The 16,133-nt window shown below is 42.3% G+C and overlaps 1 pseudogene across 1 annotated transcript; it reads left to right on the top strand.

The window, feature by feature from the left end:
• The first annotated feature begins 4,066 nt into the window (after positions 1 to 4,066).
• Positions 4,067 to 6,651, top strand: LOC128577589 (chromobox protein homolog 1-like; annotated as a pseudogene). The gene has a single exon (XR_008377595.1). The product of XR_008377595.1 is annotated as a chromobox protein homolog 1-like (transcript).
• The last annotated feature ends 9,482 nt before the right edge of the window (positions 6,652 to 16,133 follow it).

Genomic DNA, 16,133 nt, shown 5'->3' with positions numbered 1-16,133 from the left:
TTTATCAAATACTTTTTCTGCATCTATTGAGAGGATCATGTGATCTTTATTTTTGCCTCTGTTAATATGGTGGATAACGTTTATGGACTTGCGTATGTTAAACCAGCCTTGCATCCCTGGGATGAAACCTACTTGATCATGATGAATGACTTTTTTGATGATAAGCTGTAATCTATTGGCTAGGATTTTGTTGAGAATTTTTGCATCTATATTCATGAGTGAGATGGGTCTGAAATCTCCTTTTTGGTTGGGTCTTTTCCTGGTTTTGGTATCAGGGTGATGTTTGCTTCATAGAATGTGTTGGGGAAGATTCCTTCTTCCTCGATTTTTTGGAATAATTTCTGCAGTACAGGAATAAGCTCTTCATTGAAGGTTTGATAGAATTCTGGTGTGAAGCCATCTGGACCAGGGCATTTTTTGGTTGGAAGATTTTTTATTGTTTCTTTGATCTCAGTGCTTGAAATTGGTCTGTTCAGGAGCTCTATTTCTTCCTGGCTGAGTCTAGGGAAAGGGTGTGATTCCAAATATTGATCCATTTCCTTCACATTGTCAAATTTCTGGGCATAGAGTTTCTGGTAGTATTCAGAGATGATCTCTTGTATCTCTGTGGGATCAGTTGTTATTTCCCCTTTATCATTTCTGATTGAGGTTACTAGAGACTTTACTTTTCTATTTCTCATTAGTCTGGCCAATAGTTTATCTATTTTATTCATTTTTTTCAAAAAGCCAACTCCTTGTTTCATTAATTTTCTGAATGATTCTTTTGTTTTCAATTTCATTGATCTCTGATTTGATTTTGGATATTTCTTTTCTTCTACTGAGTTTAGGCTTAGATTGTTCTTCTTTTTCCAAGTCCATAAGATGGCTTGTCAGTTTGTTGATGCGCTCTCTTTCTGTGTTTTGAATGTAGGCATCTAAAGTGATAAATTTTCCTCTCAAACTGCTTTTGCAGTATCCCGCAGGTTTTGGTAGCTTGTGTCGTCATTGTTGTTATGCTCAAGGAAGTTAATGATTTCCTGTTTTATTTCTTCCTGCACCCATCTGTTATTCAACAGAAGATTGTTTAATTTCCATGCCTTTGGGTGGGGTCGAGCATTTTTGTTAGAGTTGAGTTCCACCTTTAGTGCCTTATGGTCTGAGAAGATACAAGGTAAAATTTCAATTCTTTTGATTCTGTTGATAATTTTTTTTTGTTCCAGGATATGATCAATTTTGGAGAATGTTCCATGGGGTGATGATTAGAATTTATATTCTTTATCTTTGGAATGGAGTGTTGTATGTGTGTCTATCAAGCACAGTTGTTCTAGGGTCTCATTTAAATCTCTTATATCTTTGTTTAATTTCTTTTTATAGGATCTGTCCAGGTCTGTAAGAGGAGTGTTAAAGTCCCCTGTTATTATGGTATTGTCGGATATCATATTGTTCAGACTGAGTAATGTCTGTTTCAAGAATCTGGGAGCATTTAAATTGGGTACATAAATATTTAGAATTGAAACGTCTTCTTGTTGTATTTTTCCCTTGACCAATATAAAGTGACCATCTTTGTCTTTTTTGACTTTAGTTGCTTTAAATCCACATGTATCTGAAAATAAGATTGCAACTCCTCTTTTCTTCTGAATTCCATTTGCCTGAAAAATTGTCTTCCAGTCCTTGACTCGGAGTTTTAATTTGTCTTTTGAAGCCAGGTGTGTTTCTTGCAGACGGCAAATGGATGGCTTGTATTTTTTTATCCAGTCAGCCAATCTATGTCTCTTCAGTGGGGAATTCAAGCCATTAACATTTATTGAGATAATTGATAAGTGTGGTAATATTCTATTCATCTCATTTTGTGAGAGTCCATTGCTTAGTTTTATCTTTTGCATCAGTGTGGAGGTTAGGTTCTGTCCTTTAATTTCTGAGTTCTTACTTTGCTGCTGATGTATTATGGTGGTCAGTGTGTTGAACAGGTTGAAGTATTTCCTGTAGAGCTGGTCTTGTTGTGGCGAATTTCCTCAATGTTTGTATATCCATAAATGTTTTGATTTCGTCATCAATTTTAAAGCTTAGCTTAGCAGGGTACAGAATTCTGGGCAGGAAATTGTTCTGTTTAAGTGGATTAAAAGTAGATGACCATTGTCTTCTTGTTTGGAAAGTTTCATTAGAGAAGTCTGAAGTCACTCTGATGGATTTGCCCCTGTAGGTCAACTGGCGCTTACTCCTGGCAGTTTGCAGAATCTTTTCTTTTGTCTTGACTTTGGACAGGTTCATCACAATGGGTCTTGGAGTAGCTCGGTTAGATTTGAGGTGACCTGGGGTCCGATATCCCTCTAAAGGAGTGTGTCAGAAGCTTTGGTGATATTTGGGAAATTTCCTTTCATAATATTCTCTATATGGGTTCCATTCCTCTGGGGCATCCTTCTTCCCCTTCTGGGATTCCTATAACTTGTACGTTGGAATACTTTATAAAGTCCCATAATTCCGACAGTGAATGTTCTGTTTTCTCTCTCTTCTTTTCTGCCTCTTTTACTATCTGAGTTATCTCAAGAACTTTGTCTTCTACCTCTGAAATTCTTTTTTCTGCATGGTCTAACCGGTTGCTGATACTTTCCGTTGCATCTTTAAGTTCTCTAATTGACTGCTTCACTTCCTTCAGCTCTGCTATATCCTTTCTATATTCTTCATGTCATTCCCCTCTTATTTGATTCTGTTCTTCGATTTCCTTTTGGTTATTTTCCACTTTATTAGCAGTTTCCTTCATTGTTTCCATCATTTCCTTCATTGTTTTCATCATGTGTATTCTAAATTCCCTTTCTGTCATTCCTAACATTTCTTTATAGGTGGAATCCTCTGCAGTAGCTACCTCATGGTCCCTTGGAGGGGTTGTTCTTGACTGGTTCTTCATGTTGCCTGGAGTTTTCTGCTGATTCTTCCTCATGAGTGATTTCTTTTACCTGTTACCTTGCCCTAATTTTCCTTTTACTTCCTCTTGCTCTTTAAGTTCCCATGCCTGTGGACTAAGGTTTCGATGAGTCCTTTTGGTATAGGACCAGAAGGATGAGAATGTTGAATAGCAAGAAGGGATGAAAGAAAGAAGGAAAGAAGGAAAAGAAAATAGAGAAAGGAAATGGGGTGGGCAAAAGAATATTGACAAAAAGAAGAGAGGCACAGAAAGAGGGATACAGAGCAATATAGGTGTACAGTAGGGTACTTTGACACAACCTTCAAAAACTCTCAACCTCTGGGGGTGCCCGCTTAAGTGGTTCCCTTGAGGTTAACAGCTGTTTGCTAACCTGATCAGACACTGTACCCCACCTCCACCAAGTATAGAGGAAAGAAAAAATGCTATAAATCAAACCAAAACAAGCAAACAGAAGACTTTACAGGATAAAATTGGGTGAAAAACTGAATAATAGGGGTAGAAACACTAGCAAAATTGAAGTTCTAGTTATTGAAAAATGCAGCAATGGGAAATTGTATTTAAACTAGAAAAATTGAGAAAGAAAAACATCTGTACGGAAAAGGTTGAAATTAAAAAAGAAAACAACAACAACATCAAAATAAACAAAAAACCAAACAAACAAAAAGAAAAAAAAACAACCAAAAACAAAGCAGTATATATATCTTTTTCATTATTATTAATAAATCATAGGTGTGTACATTAATGCGATCATGGGGCACCATATACTAGTTTCATAGACCGTTTGGTACGGGCAACAGGTGGTCTTCTGGGGTATGAGATGTTAATCACAATGCTGAAACTACTGGAGGCCTCCACTGATTTCTCAAACCCTACAGGGTAGACACCCTAAATCTCTCTTCAGCCCTCTTAAAAGACACTCTTAAAAGTTTAAACTTCTAAACTTGCTGTGCAGAAGCTTTCCCAGGAAAGTGCTCGTTGCTGGAATCACTGAAGTGGCTATCCACATACCCAGTGTGCCAAAACCAGTCTCACTCTGCCCCTGAGGGTTAGGGCTGTAAGGTGGCTCCGTCCCCACCTTTAGGCTGCTTAGTCACTACGTTACTAGCTTCCGCCAGATCCTTGCTCTATAACCCTAAGGGCAGACCTTGTTGGGGCAGTTCTCTCCCAATGGCTCCCTGCGGCCCACAGCCAAACACTATCAGCTCCCTCCGGTTCAGCGGCTCAGTCTGGGGCCCTAGACAACGCCCAAAGTTCTCCAGACTCCTGCTCAAGCTCTCCCCAAGGCAGTTCAACTGAGTGCCAAGTCCAAAAACACCAAAACAGTTCACAGGTAAGGCTTTTCTGGTTTGCAGTCTCGCTGCTACTGTACTTACAGCTGTCGCTGGGATTAGGCCGATTGAACACATGCAACCACTTGTCAGTTTTCCACTATTTTTGTCCTTGTCTTGGGGTCCAGAAGTCTCTTGTTGACTCCCTGTATCCTCAAAGGGATAATTATAGGCAGATCCCACCAGCCAGAGATACCTGGGGTCTTATCTCCCCAGACTCACGGTGCCCAGATGCAAGGAAGCTATTACTCGGCCACCGTCTTGCTGAGACCCCCCCAAATTCGATTTCTTTAATGATTATGGGACTTAGGCAATCTTTCTCCTCTTGATTGAGTTCTCATAGTTTGTGTTTTTTGAGGAATTTGTCCAATTATTATAGTTGGTGGATTTATGAGTGTAAAGTTGTTCATAATATTCCCTTATTATCATTTTAATGGCTTCACAGCCCATATGAATATCCCCTGTTTCATTCAAGATCTTGGTGATTTGGAAGAGGGCCTCTTGTTCTCCGGGGCCTGCAGTATGCCTCATAACTGAGGTGCTCCACTATGGCCACCCGACTTGTTTTCCTAAGCACCACTTTACCACTGGCCTGACAGGATGCACTAGTAGCATGGCACCGATTCCTCTCCAGTTTTGGGGCACTGCTCTGAGCAGCATCACCCTATATATCAGAAAGCTGGTGGGCATTATGGGGAAGAAACAAAACAAGAAGAAAGTAGAGGAGGTGCTAAAAGAGGAAGAAGAGGAATATGTGGTGGAAAAAGTTCTTGACCGTTGAGTGGTAAAGGGCAAAGTGGAGTACCTCCTAAAGCGGAAGGGTTTCTCAGATGAGAACAATACATTGGAGCCAGAAGAGAACCTGGATTGCCCTGATCTCATTGCTGAATTTTTACAGTCACAGACAGATAAATCAGAGGGAGGCAAGTGCAAAGCTGATTCTGATTCTGAAGATAAGGGAGAAGAAAGCAAACCAAAGAAGAAAGAAGAGTCAGAAAAGCCACGAGGCTTTGCCCGGGGTTTGGAGCCAGAGCGGATTATTGGAGCCGCAGACTCCAGTGGAGAGCTCATGTTCCTGATGAAATGGAAAAACTCTGATGAGGCTGACCTGGTCCCTGCCAAGGAAGCCAATGTCAAGTGCCCATAGGTTGTCATATCCTTCTATGAGGAAAGGCTGATGTGGCATTCCTACCCCTCAGAGGATGATGACAAAAAAGATGACAAGAATTAACTTTCCTGAAGTACCAGCACCTGTCACATCTGACTGTGGGTTTCAAATGGGGAGGGAAGGAATTTTGCTTTTACTTGACTTCTCAAGAGGTGGCTTGAGAAGATGTCCTTTGAAGAGCCAGTATAGTTTCTGTGCCCTGCAGCAGCCCAAAGTGCTTTAAAGCCATTCAAGCTGTATAGTTTGCACACCCCTCCCAGTGGAGGGGAAGGGGAATAAGTGTTTCGAGGCAACCCATTCTACACTTTGCTGAGAAAAGCAAAAGGCCTTCTATGAAGGACAAAATTTGCAGAATTGGGTGTGTGGGAAAGCAAAAACTGTAGAACTTCAAAGAGCATCTCCACAACCCACAGCCTTCTTCCCAATAGTGTTAATTCTGCATTTTTACAGCATAGCATGTGTGTAGTTTTTGGCTATTACTGGTGTATTATTTGGGGTGGGAGGGATAGGGTGGGAAAGAAGGGAGATGAGTAGATCATTTTGGTTAAAATTTGGGGCCTTATTGGGGAAATGGTGAAATAATGGAAAAAACAGACAACTAATAATTTTCTTCTATGTCCATAATATTTTACTTTTTTTAAAAAAATGTCATTGGCACCATAAATAAGGACTGTGAGAGACTGTTTAAAAGCTGTGAATGCCTGAAACCTATAAGCCAAGGTGTTCCTTGCCTGAGCTTATTGCTATTCCCCACAAAGAACTAAGCCAGCTTGTAAGTTACCAAAGCTGCCATTTTGGAGATAGAAACTGATTGAGGGGAGATAAGTCTTTTATTGGAGAATATACATGAGATCATTCTGTCTTAGAGGTGCTAATTCCTGAAATTAAACAAGATGACCCTTTTCCAGTTACGAAGTTATAAATACCAACTTGTTCATCCAAGCTACTGGCTGAAGTATTGGGGGAAAAGGTTGGTATAGGAGATGAGAGAGTAGGGAAGACAAGGGTTCATGCTCTTAGTTTTTTTGAACTTTGAACTCTAAAACCCATTGGTAGTAGGGTACAGTCACTGACAGCACAAGTTTCATTGAAACAGTTCAAGAGTTGAATGATTTCAAAAGCCCTGGGCTCAGGAGATTAAACTTTCATACTGGGGCAGTGGTTCACTGTAAAACACAACAAACAAAAACATTTTTTAAAAAATCCTAAGAATTTAATCATACCCAAATGCTCTGTCTTGAATCACTTCTTGACATCTAGACTTGCCAACCAGAACTACATTGTTAAATCTTTTTAGGCATGTGTTAGGTTTCTGTGAAAACTTTGTTTAAATGTCAACTTCATGCCACTGTCAGTTTTTGTCTTAATAAAATTATAGATTTATTAAAAAAAATATTTTGGTGATTTATCTCTCATTTTAATTCATCTTACTAGAGGTTTATAAATCTTACTGATTTTTTCCAAAGCAATAATTTTTTTCATTGGTTTCCTCTATTGTTTTCCTATTTTCAATTTCATTGATTTCTGTCCTTTATTATTTTTTTCCTTCAGCTTCCTTTGAATTTATTTTGCCTTTTTTCTTGTTTCTTGAGTGTTGATTTGAGACCATTACTAATTTTTATTACAAGCATTTAGTGCTATAAATTTTCTTCTCAGTACTACTTTAGCTCTGTCCAACATATTTCAGTGTTGTATATCTTAGTTCATTTGTGCTGCTATAACAAAATACCTAAGATGAGGTAATTTATAAAGAACGGAAATTTATTTCTCACAGCTCTGGAGGCTGGAAGTTCAAAATCAAGGTACCAGCAGGTTTAGTGTCTGATGAGAGCCCATTACTCATAGATGATGCTACCTAGGTGTCATCACATGATGGAAGGGAGTAAGTTCAAAAGAAACTAAACTGTCTTCCTGAAGCCCTTAAGGACACTAATCCATACATGAAGGCAGAGTCTTCATGGCCTAATCATCTCCTAAGTTACCAGATTTTTGCTTTCCATGTACTTTCTTATTTTCTAATGTTACGAGATTCTTTTTTCTGTCATTTCTTTTCTGTTTGGAGAAATTACTTTTATCAGTCTTTTAGAATAGGTCTGCTGATGACAAATTTTCTTAGTTTTCCATCATCTGAGAATGTTATGATTTTCTCTTCTTTCTTCAAGGATATTTTCACTGGGTATGCAATTCTGAATTAACAGTTCTTTTCTTTCAGTACTTGAAACATCTGTAACTTCTTTTTTCCCTCCATGGTTTCTAATGAGAACTCCATTTTCATTTGAATTGTTTCTCCTATAATTAAGGTCTCTTTTCTATCTTGCTGTTTTTAAGATAATTTATTTGTTTTGTGTTTAGTTTTCAGATGTTTAACTACAATGTGTCTTAGGATAGATCTTTTTGAGTTCTTCCTGTTTGGGGTTCACTCATCTTCTTGAATCTGTAGGATTATGTCTTTTGCCAAATTTGGGAGGTTTTCAGCCGTTCAAATACTTTCCCAGTTCCACCTATCTCTCATCTCCTTCTTAGATTCTGATGACATGATTATTAGATCTTTTGTCAAAATCTCATAATTCACTGTGAGTCTGTTAATTTGTTCATTTTTTTTCAGTCTGTTTTCTTTCTTTTGTTCAGATCAGATAATTCCTACTGCTCTATCATCAAGTTCTCTGGTTCTTTCTTCTGTCTTCTTCATTCTGCTGTGGGGCCTATCTAGAGGTTTTCTTTTTTTTGTTATTTGATTTTTTGTTTTAAACTTTCCATTTGGTCTTCTATTTATACCTTCTATTATTTACTAAAACATTCCATTTTTTCCAGTTATTTCAAGCATGTTAATAAATACTCACTAAAGCATTTTTATGATGACTACTTTAAGTTTCTTGTAAGGTAATTAATTCTAACATATTCATCATCTCACATGTTGGCATTAGTTGTCTTTTTTCAGTCAAGAATCAATACCTGGTTTGATGTCTTAGTATGATGATTTTTTTGATTGAACTTGAGCATTTTGAGTAGTAAGTAATGAAATTATGTATCTTTTTGTTGTTTGTTTGTTTGAGACATTGTCTCACTTTGTTACCCTTTGTAGAGTGCTATGGCGTCATAGCTCACTGCAACCTCAGACTCTGAAGTTCGAGTGATTTTCTTGCCTCAGCTTCCCAAGGAGCTGGGACTACAGGCGGCCACCACAATGCCCAGATATTTTGCTTTGTTAGAGATGAAGTCTCACTCTTGCTCAGGTTGGTATCAAACTACTGAGCTCAGGCAAATTCACCCACCTGGGCCTCCCAGAGTGCTGGGATTACAGGCGTGAGCCATCACACGGGGCTAAAACTATGGATCTTATTTAAATATTTATTTTAGCAGGCCTTCTCTGAAAGCAATCCAGTAAGAGAAGTGTACTGTCTCATTATTTCCAAGTCAAGGCAAAAGAAAGTCCAGGTTCCCTACTGGACCTCTGTTGACACCGAGGTAGTAAGAGGTTCTTCATTACTGCTCTGTGAGTTCAGGCATTCCACTAAGCCTTCACTGATAACACCTGGGCTGCTGAGAGAGGCCAAGATGCCTTGTTACTGGCTGTAATGGAAAGTCTAGGCTCCCTGCATGGCTTTCTGTGACACTACCTTGGTGATGGGAAGGAAAGGTGCTTTGTTCCACAAAGATGAAAGTGAAGATATAGGCTCTCTAGTTCACCTTTGTTGACTGGGGTGGGAGTGGAACCACTGTTTTTTCTTGGTATTTGACTGAAGTAGACTATTTATTGTGTAAAAGTTTTCTGTCTTGCCAGACTGCTTCCTTTCTGGTTCTTTGACTAGGGAGAACAAGATTTCATTGGGATTTTTATGTCTGTGCCTGTTGGTATTTCTGGGTTGCTGCCCTCTCCAGCACCTAGTCTGAGATATATAAGGGAAAAAAAAAAAAAACCCAGGGCACTTACCTCAGGTGAGTCACTCCTCAAGTTCTGAGATCTCTAGTTGGTATGCTTTCTTCTCTCCACTTTTTGGAATCTTCTTAGTTTTGTTTTATATATAATATTTAGCATTTTAAGCTGTTTTTTATGGGCAGTATAAGGAAAAATACATATAATTAGTCTTTCGAAAGAATATGTCTTGATTTGAAATAAATTTTTAAAAATGTTTTAAAATTTAAATAGAAGAATCCCTTTTCTCAATGTTAAAAATATTATTCTGGCTCAGCGCCTGTAGCCCAGCAGCTAGGGTGCCAGCCACATACACCAGAGCTGGCAGGTTCGAACCCAGCCCGGGACTGCTAAATAACAATGACAACTACAGCCAAAAAGTAGCTGGACATTGTGGTGGTTGCCTGTAGTCCAAGCCTCTTGGGAGGCTGAGGCAAGAGAATCACCTAAGCCCAAGAGTTTGAGGTTGCTGTGAGCTGTGATGCCATGGCACTCTACCGAGGGTGACATAGTGAGACTCTGTCTCAAAAACAAACAACAAAAACTATTATTCTGATTGAAGGGAAGGGGGAAAGGCCCAGTACTTCACAATCTGCTATCTTCTTCTCAGATATCCAGTGAACCTTAAGGTACATCTGTGAGTCCTCCAAAGATTCACAGAGTATAATTTGAATGTAACTGGACCTGAAGCACCTGCAACCTTCTTTGGGTTTTGAACTACTCCTGGTAGTTCACCAGTTAAGTGTGTTGACCAAGGATTGTGAAGAACTCAGTTGGATAGAAAGAGATAATTATGTTTGTTACAGGCTCCTGTGCCTTGTCAATATAATGTTAAAGTGATTCTAGAATTCACTGGTTACAACTATTTACATAACTACTGAACTGGACCTAGTTTTGCATGGAATTTGACTTTCCCTGAAACGTAGCTCTCCCTGCTTTCCAGGCTTATCCGTTGTGGTTGACAGGTGATTCTTAACCTTGGAGGAACCTGGCTTGGATGCTTGAAGCTACCCATCTAGAAGGAAAGGCTTAGGCAAGGTCTTACTGGGATCTGGGAATTTAGGATTCCACCAAAAATTTAGGATTGATGGGTGAGGGCAGCTAGACAACACCAAACTCCCCTGTGGTTATAAATAATCTCTCCACTATGGAAGGGAAGTTGAGAAGTAAGGTTATGGACACAATTATTGGGAGGCTTATATAGGACAAGTCCATTTTAGTGAAGTGTGTGGCCAAGGGTTTAGTCATGTTCTCTCCTTTTCCCTTCCTCTGGTGCTACCATGGGAGCTCCCTTATACTTAATTGCATAATATTTGCTATTCTTTGCCGCTTCCTCTCTGGAACTTGGCACAGCACTGAAAGTCTAGAAGAAAGGCAGCCCCTGATGTAGTTGGGTTGGCCTTTTAGATACAGAAATCCTTTCTCATGCACGTAGGAGCTGCTCCTTAATCCTTTTCCTCCCCATACAAGTAACCATACCAGAAAAAAGGATATTTTGGAGATCAATGGGCATCAACCAAAGCCCTGACATAGCCCTTAGTAATGATAATTTTATTGAATTATGAGAGAAGGACTAGGGGAGCAAGGCACAGAAAAGCTCATTTTGGAGTTTTACCTCCATTATGAAGGAGAGAGGAACTTGTACCAGAGAAAGGCAGATCAGAGACTTCTACTTCCTATTCCCTACTCCCTCCATTTGGGAAGCTGGGTAGAGTTGCACAAGGACTCTTCTGCCCTCCATGCCTCCACCTGGGGGCTGTAGTACCACTCTCTAGCCAGAACCTTCACTGGGGACAGAGTGGGTATGAGAAAGAAGTTGCTGATTCCAAGAGCAGCAAGGCAGCTTTCTGAAAGTCAAAGGAAAAGAGATTTTGCTCATGTCCCTGCTTTCTGGAAAGGGTCTTGGAGAAGGGGTTCAAAATTGGGCATTCAGGCTGGGCACAGCTGCTAACACCTGGAGTCCTAGCACTTTGGGATGCTGAGGCAAGAGGATTGCTTGAGACCAGTAGTTTGGGACCAGCCTAAGCAAGAGTGAGACCCCATATCTACAAAAAAAAAAGAAAGAAAACTCAGTCTGGTGTGGTGGCATGGATTGTAGCCTCAGCTACTTGGAAGGCCAAGGGAAGAAACACTTGAGCCCAGGAGTCTGAAGCTGTAGTGAGCTATGATGATGTCATTGCACTCTAGCACAGGCAACAGAGCAAGACCTTGTCTCAAACAAACAAAAATCCTCTGGGCATTTAATAACCCTCTGGACCTCAGTTCCCCATTTGTAAAACCTACAGAAGAGCCACTGCCTCATGGGGTTGGGAGAGGGTCAAGCGTGATGAGGGCTATGGAAGCACCTGTGAACAGTAATTTGCTGACTCACAGGTTTTTGAAGGGGGTTTCTGAAGGATTTTGAGGAGACCATTATGTCCAGACATGCTTGGGGAAAGGATGAAGGGAGTGTCTATGCTTATGTATGGGGTTGGGGAGAAGGTGAAAAATAAAGAGGCAGACAACAAGAAGATCCCAGACAGGAAGAAACTTTTGCCTTTGCAAGGCCTTAAGGCAGAAGGATCTGTCAGACTGCCCCCCATCCCCTCGCTCCACCTTGAGGAGGGTGGATGAGAGGGACTGTGTGGTGGAAGGAGTCCAGGTGGGTTGCCACACCCTCTCCACCCCCATCAGGCTAGTGCTGAAGGAGCAGGTGGGTGAAGAGTAAGATGGAGGAGTGTAGAGAGAGGAGCGAATTGAGGAAGGCGGCTCTTGGAGTCGCTCTGGTCCTTCCTACCTTCTGAGGCTCCATCCAAGTTTGGACTTGGGTTCTCAAGCTTGGGAAATCCCGCTTGCTTACCTGGATGGTGCTAAAGGCAGCTGGTGGGGGTTCACCTCCCTAGGTGAGATACTAGTAACCATGTATGTGGGGGGCTGGCCTGAGCTGGGAGCTGTGGCCAGCATGGTTGACCCCAGGAGTTGTAGAGCAGTTTTTATGGAAACTGGAGTGGGCCAAATCATTGGCAGAAACAGCCGGGCTGGGCTGACCCATGTGAAGAAGGCACCCCGCAGAGCCGGCCCAGGGTTGGAGGTTGCAGAGGAGGGTGGAGGAGGATGACTGCCCCCAGCAGGAGCGCTTCCTGGAGACAGATTCTGTCTCCAGCCTACTCATCCTGGAGGGCCTGGAGCCTGGACCTACTATAGGTCCTTACGCTAGCAGCGGCTGGATCTCACCCTTGGGATGCTGGGGAGCGGGCTGGTGGGCGGAGAGGAGTCAGCCACAGGTTGTAAGGGGTTCTGGACCAACCCATCAGGGATCACCTGGAGGGCTCAGACCAAACGCAGAATGGGTGGGGCGGAGGGGGTCATGGTCGCTGCTGCAGACCCTGGGCAGGGCGGGGAATCCAGGAGGATCAGAGCCTGGACACACAGAAGCTGCTATCCGTCTGGCTATTCAGACAGTTGGCGGGGCCCAAGACTGGGTCCTCCCGCCTTCTTTCCCGACAGTGGTTGTCCTGGGCAGGCAGATTGCTATCTGAGTAGCAAGGTCAGATGCTTATCCGTGGCGCCGCTCCTGGGTTATTACACCTCTCAGATGGGGAAATGAATGGAGGCTCACATGGGGTCAGGACCCCCCAACCCTTCTGCCCAAGGTGGCCCAATGTCAATGGCGGGACTAGAAGCATCAGCCCAGGCCCAGCGCTGCTCAGCCCATCTCTATCCCAGAGCTGTCCCGGAATGTGGGGTAGGCGTGGGGGGCCTGGTGGAAAATGGTACGGATTAGCACCCCCAGTCCTTGATCCCAGGGCCTAGTTGTTGCCAGGGCAGTGTAAGGTGTATTTGGGTGTGTTGACAAAGTGTAGCAGTAGCCATCGCCTCGCTGGTCTCTAGCCTGCAGGCACTGGTTGGAACCCACTGGAGTCAGGAGGAGCATGACAGGTTCAGTTAAGTGGCTGATCCCACTGGTGACAGCGCCGGGCTCTGCTCTGCCCTCCCCTTTCCCTGGCTCAACAGGGGCTCTTACACTTCTTAGTATGAGCCTTAGGCTAATTTTATCCTGCTGGAGTTCAGCAGGAAACCAATGCTGAACTGAGCAGCTCTTCCGGGCAACTCTGGCCCCAGGGAGGCGGGACTTGGGGAGAAGAATGGAAGCCGGGTGCGGAATGCTTGCTGCTACCCGTGGGGGCTGCAGTGGTCCCTGTCTGGCCCCAGAGAGGATCTTGCAGCGAAGGTCAGTATGCTTTAGGGCACTGGGGGCCAGAGAAGAAAAACATAATTTGAAGATAGTATAAATTCCTCCTTGCATTCTTCTCTGTGTCTTCTCTACTTCTGTTCTTTTCATTCCTAAAGTCCCTGGGTTCTAGCCCAGTGCCTGACACATAGCAGGTCTATAGAACAAATTGCTGAAATGACTAGAAAACCAGGCATGGAACTCTGCTTCTGGTGACCACTAAAGGGAGCTGAAAGGCAGGAATCAAAGGGTCTTTCAAGCACACCCTCCTCAACCTCTGCAAGAGTATCTAATCCCTTTCTTTGTGCCTCTGCCCTCTCTGCTTCATATCATTTTTTTTAAATTTAACCATAGTCAATGCAGAATGCTTCATATCATTTTACTAAAATTTCCAAACTTGCTGCAAGGGCTCTTTTTCTATCACTCACCCCTGTCTAGGATGCCAGTTGTGAGACACTGGGGATTTGTAATCTTTGTCAGTTGGTCTACTCTGCTACTGTGCAGAATTAGAAGGAAGCTGCTGACTGTCTTTTCAGACAAGAAAAGGTGCTGGAGAAAAGCATATGCTCATAAAAATTATGGGATTCCACAGGTTTGAAATCTAATGATCTTGAGTAATCAAACGTAGACTGAGCCTTGGGGCTGCAATGAAAGGTACTGGGGGGGAGGCAGAGCAAGATGGTGGACGAGTAACAGCTTCCTTGCATCTGGGCACCGTGAGTCTGGGGAGATAGGAATTCAGGCATCTCTGGCTGGTGGGATCTGCCTATCATCACCCCTGCGAGGATACAGGGAGTCAGCGAGAGACTTCTGGACCCCAAGAGGAGGACTAAAACAGTGGAAAAACGGCAAGTGGTCGCGTGTGTTCAATCCGTCTAAACCCACCCGCAATTGTAAGTTCAGTAGCAGCGAAACTGCAAAGCAGAAAGGCCTTACCTGTGAACTGTTTTGGTGTCTTTGGACTTGGCACTCAGTTGAACTGCCTTGGGGAGAGCCTGAGTGGGAGTGCGGAGAACTTTGGCAGTTGTCTAGGGCCCCATTCTGAGCCGCTGAGCCAGACGGAGCTAATAGTGTTTGGCTGTGGGCCACAGGGAGCCATTGTGAGCGATCTGCCCTGGCAAGCTCCGCCCTCAGGGTCGCAGAGCTAGAATTGGGTGGGAGCTGGTAACCCAGTGACCAAGTAGCCTAAGGGCAGGGTCTGAGCCGCCTTGCAGCCCTAACCCTCAGGGGCAGAGTGAGACCAGTTTTTGCACACTGAGTAAGTGGATAGCCACTCCAGCAGTGATTCCAGCGACAAGCACTTTCCTGGGAAAGCTTCTGCTCAGCAAGTTCACAAGTTCAAAGTGCCTTTCAAGTGGGCTGAAGAGAGATTTAGGGTGTCTACCTGCTGGGGTTTGAGAAATCAGCAGCCTCCAGACGTATCAGAACTGTGATTAACATCTCATACCCCAGAAGACCACGTGTTGCCCAGACAATATTCAATAACATATACATACTGCTTTGTTTTTGGTTGTGTATTCTTTTTTCTTTTGGTTTGCTTGTTTGTTTTATTTTTTTGTTTATTTCGATGTTGTTGATGTTGTTTTGTTTTTTAAGTTCAACCTTTCCCAGACAGATCATTTTTCTTTCTCAATTTTTCTAATTTAATTATAATTTCCAATTGCTGCCTTTTTCAATAATTAGAACTTCATTTTTGCTACTGTTTCTATCACTATTATTTGGTTTTTCACCCAATTTTATCCCGTAAAGTTTTCTGTTTGCTTGTTTTGGTTTGATTTATAGCATTTTTGTCTTTCCTCTCTATTTGGTGGAGGTGGGGTACTGTGTCTGATCAGGTTAGCAAAGAGCTGCTGACCTCAAGGGAACCACCCAACTGGGCACCCCCAGAAGGTAGGGTTTGTTTAAGGTTGTGTCAAAGTACCCTACTGTACACCTATATTGCTCTGCAAAGTAAGAACTCAAAAATTAAAGGACAGAACCTAACCGCCACACTGATGCAAAAGATAAAACTAAGCAATGGACTCTCACAAAAGAAGATGAATAGAATACTACCACACTTATCAATTATCTCAATAAATGTTAATGGCTTGAATTCCCCACTGAAGAGACATACATTGGTTGATGGGATTAAAAAACACAAGCCATCCATTTGCTGTCTGCAAGAAACACACCTGGCTTCAAAAGACAAATTAAAACTCCGAGTCAAGGGTTGGAAGACAATTTTTCAGGCAAATGGAATTCAGAAGAAAAGAGGAGTTGCAAACTTATTTTGAGATACATGTGGATTTAAAGCAACTAAAGTCAAAAAAGACAAAGATGGTCACTTTATATTGGTCAAGGGAAAAATACAACAAGAAGACATTTCAATTCTAAATATCTATGCACCCAATTTAAATGCTCCCAGATTCTTGAAACAGACCTTACTCAATCTGAGCAATATGATATCTGATCATACCATAATAACAGGGGACCTTAACACTCCTCTTACAGAGCTGGACAGATCCTCTAAACAGAAATTAAACAAGGATATAAGAGATTTAAATGAGACCCTAGAACAACTGTGCTTGATAGACGCATATAGAACACTCCATCCCAAAGATAAAGAATATACATTC

Source organism: Nycticebus coucang, chromosome X (assembly GCF_027406575.1).
Source record: "Nycticebus coucang isolate mNycCou1 chromosome X, mNycCou1.pri, whole genome shotgun sequence".
NCBI classification, from domain to species: Eukaryota; Metazoa; Chordata; class Mammalia; order Primates; family Lorisidae; genus Nycticebus; species Nycticebus coucang.
Note: the sequence above shows the minus strand (reverse complement) of the source record. Positions and strands in the feature narration are given on the sequence as shown.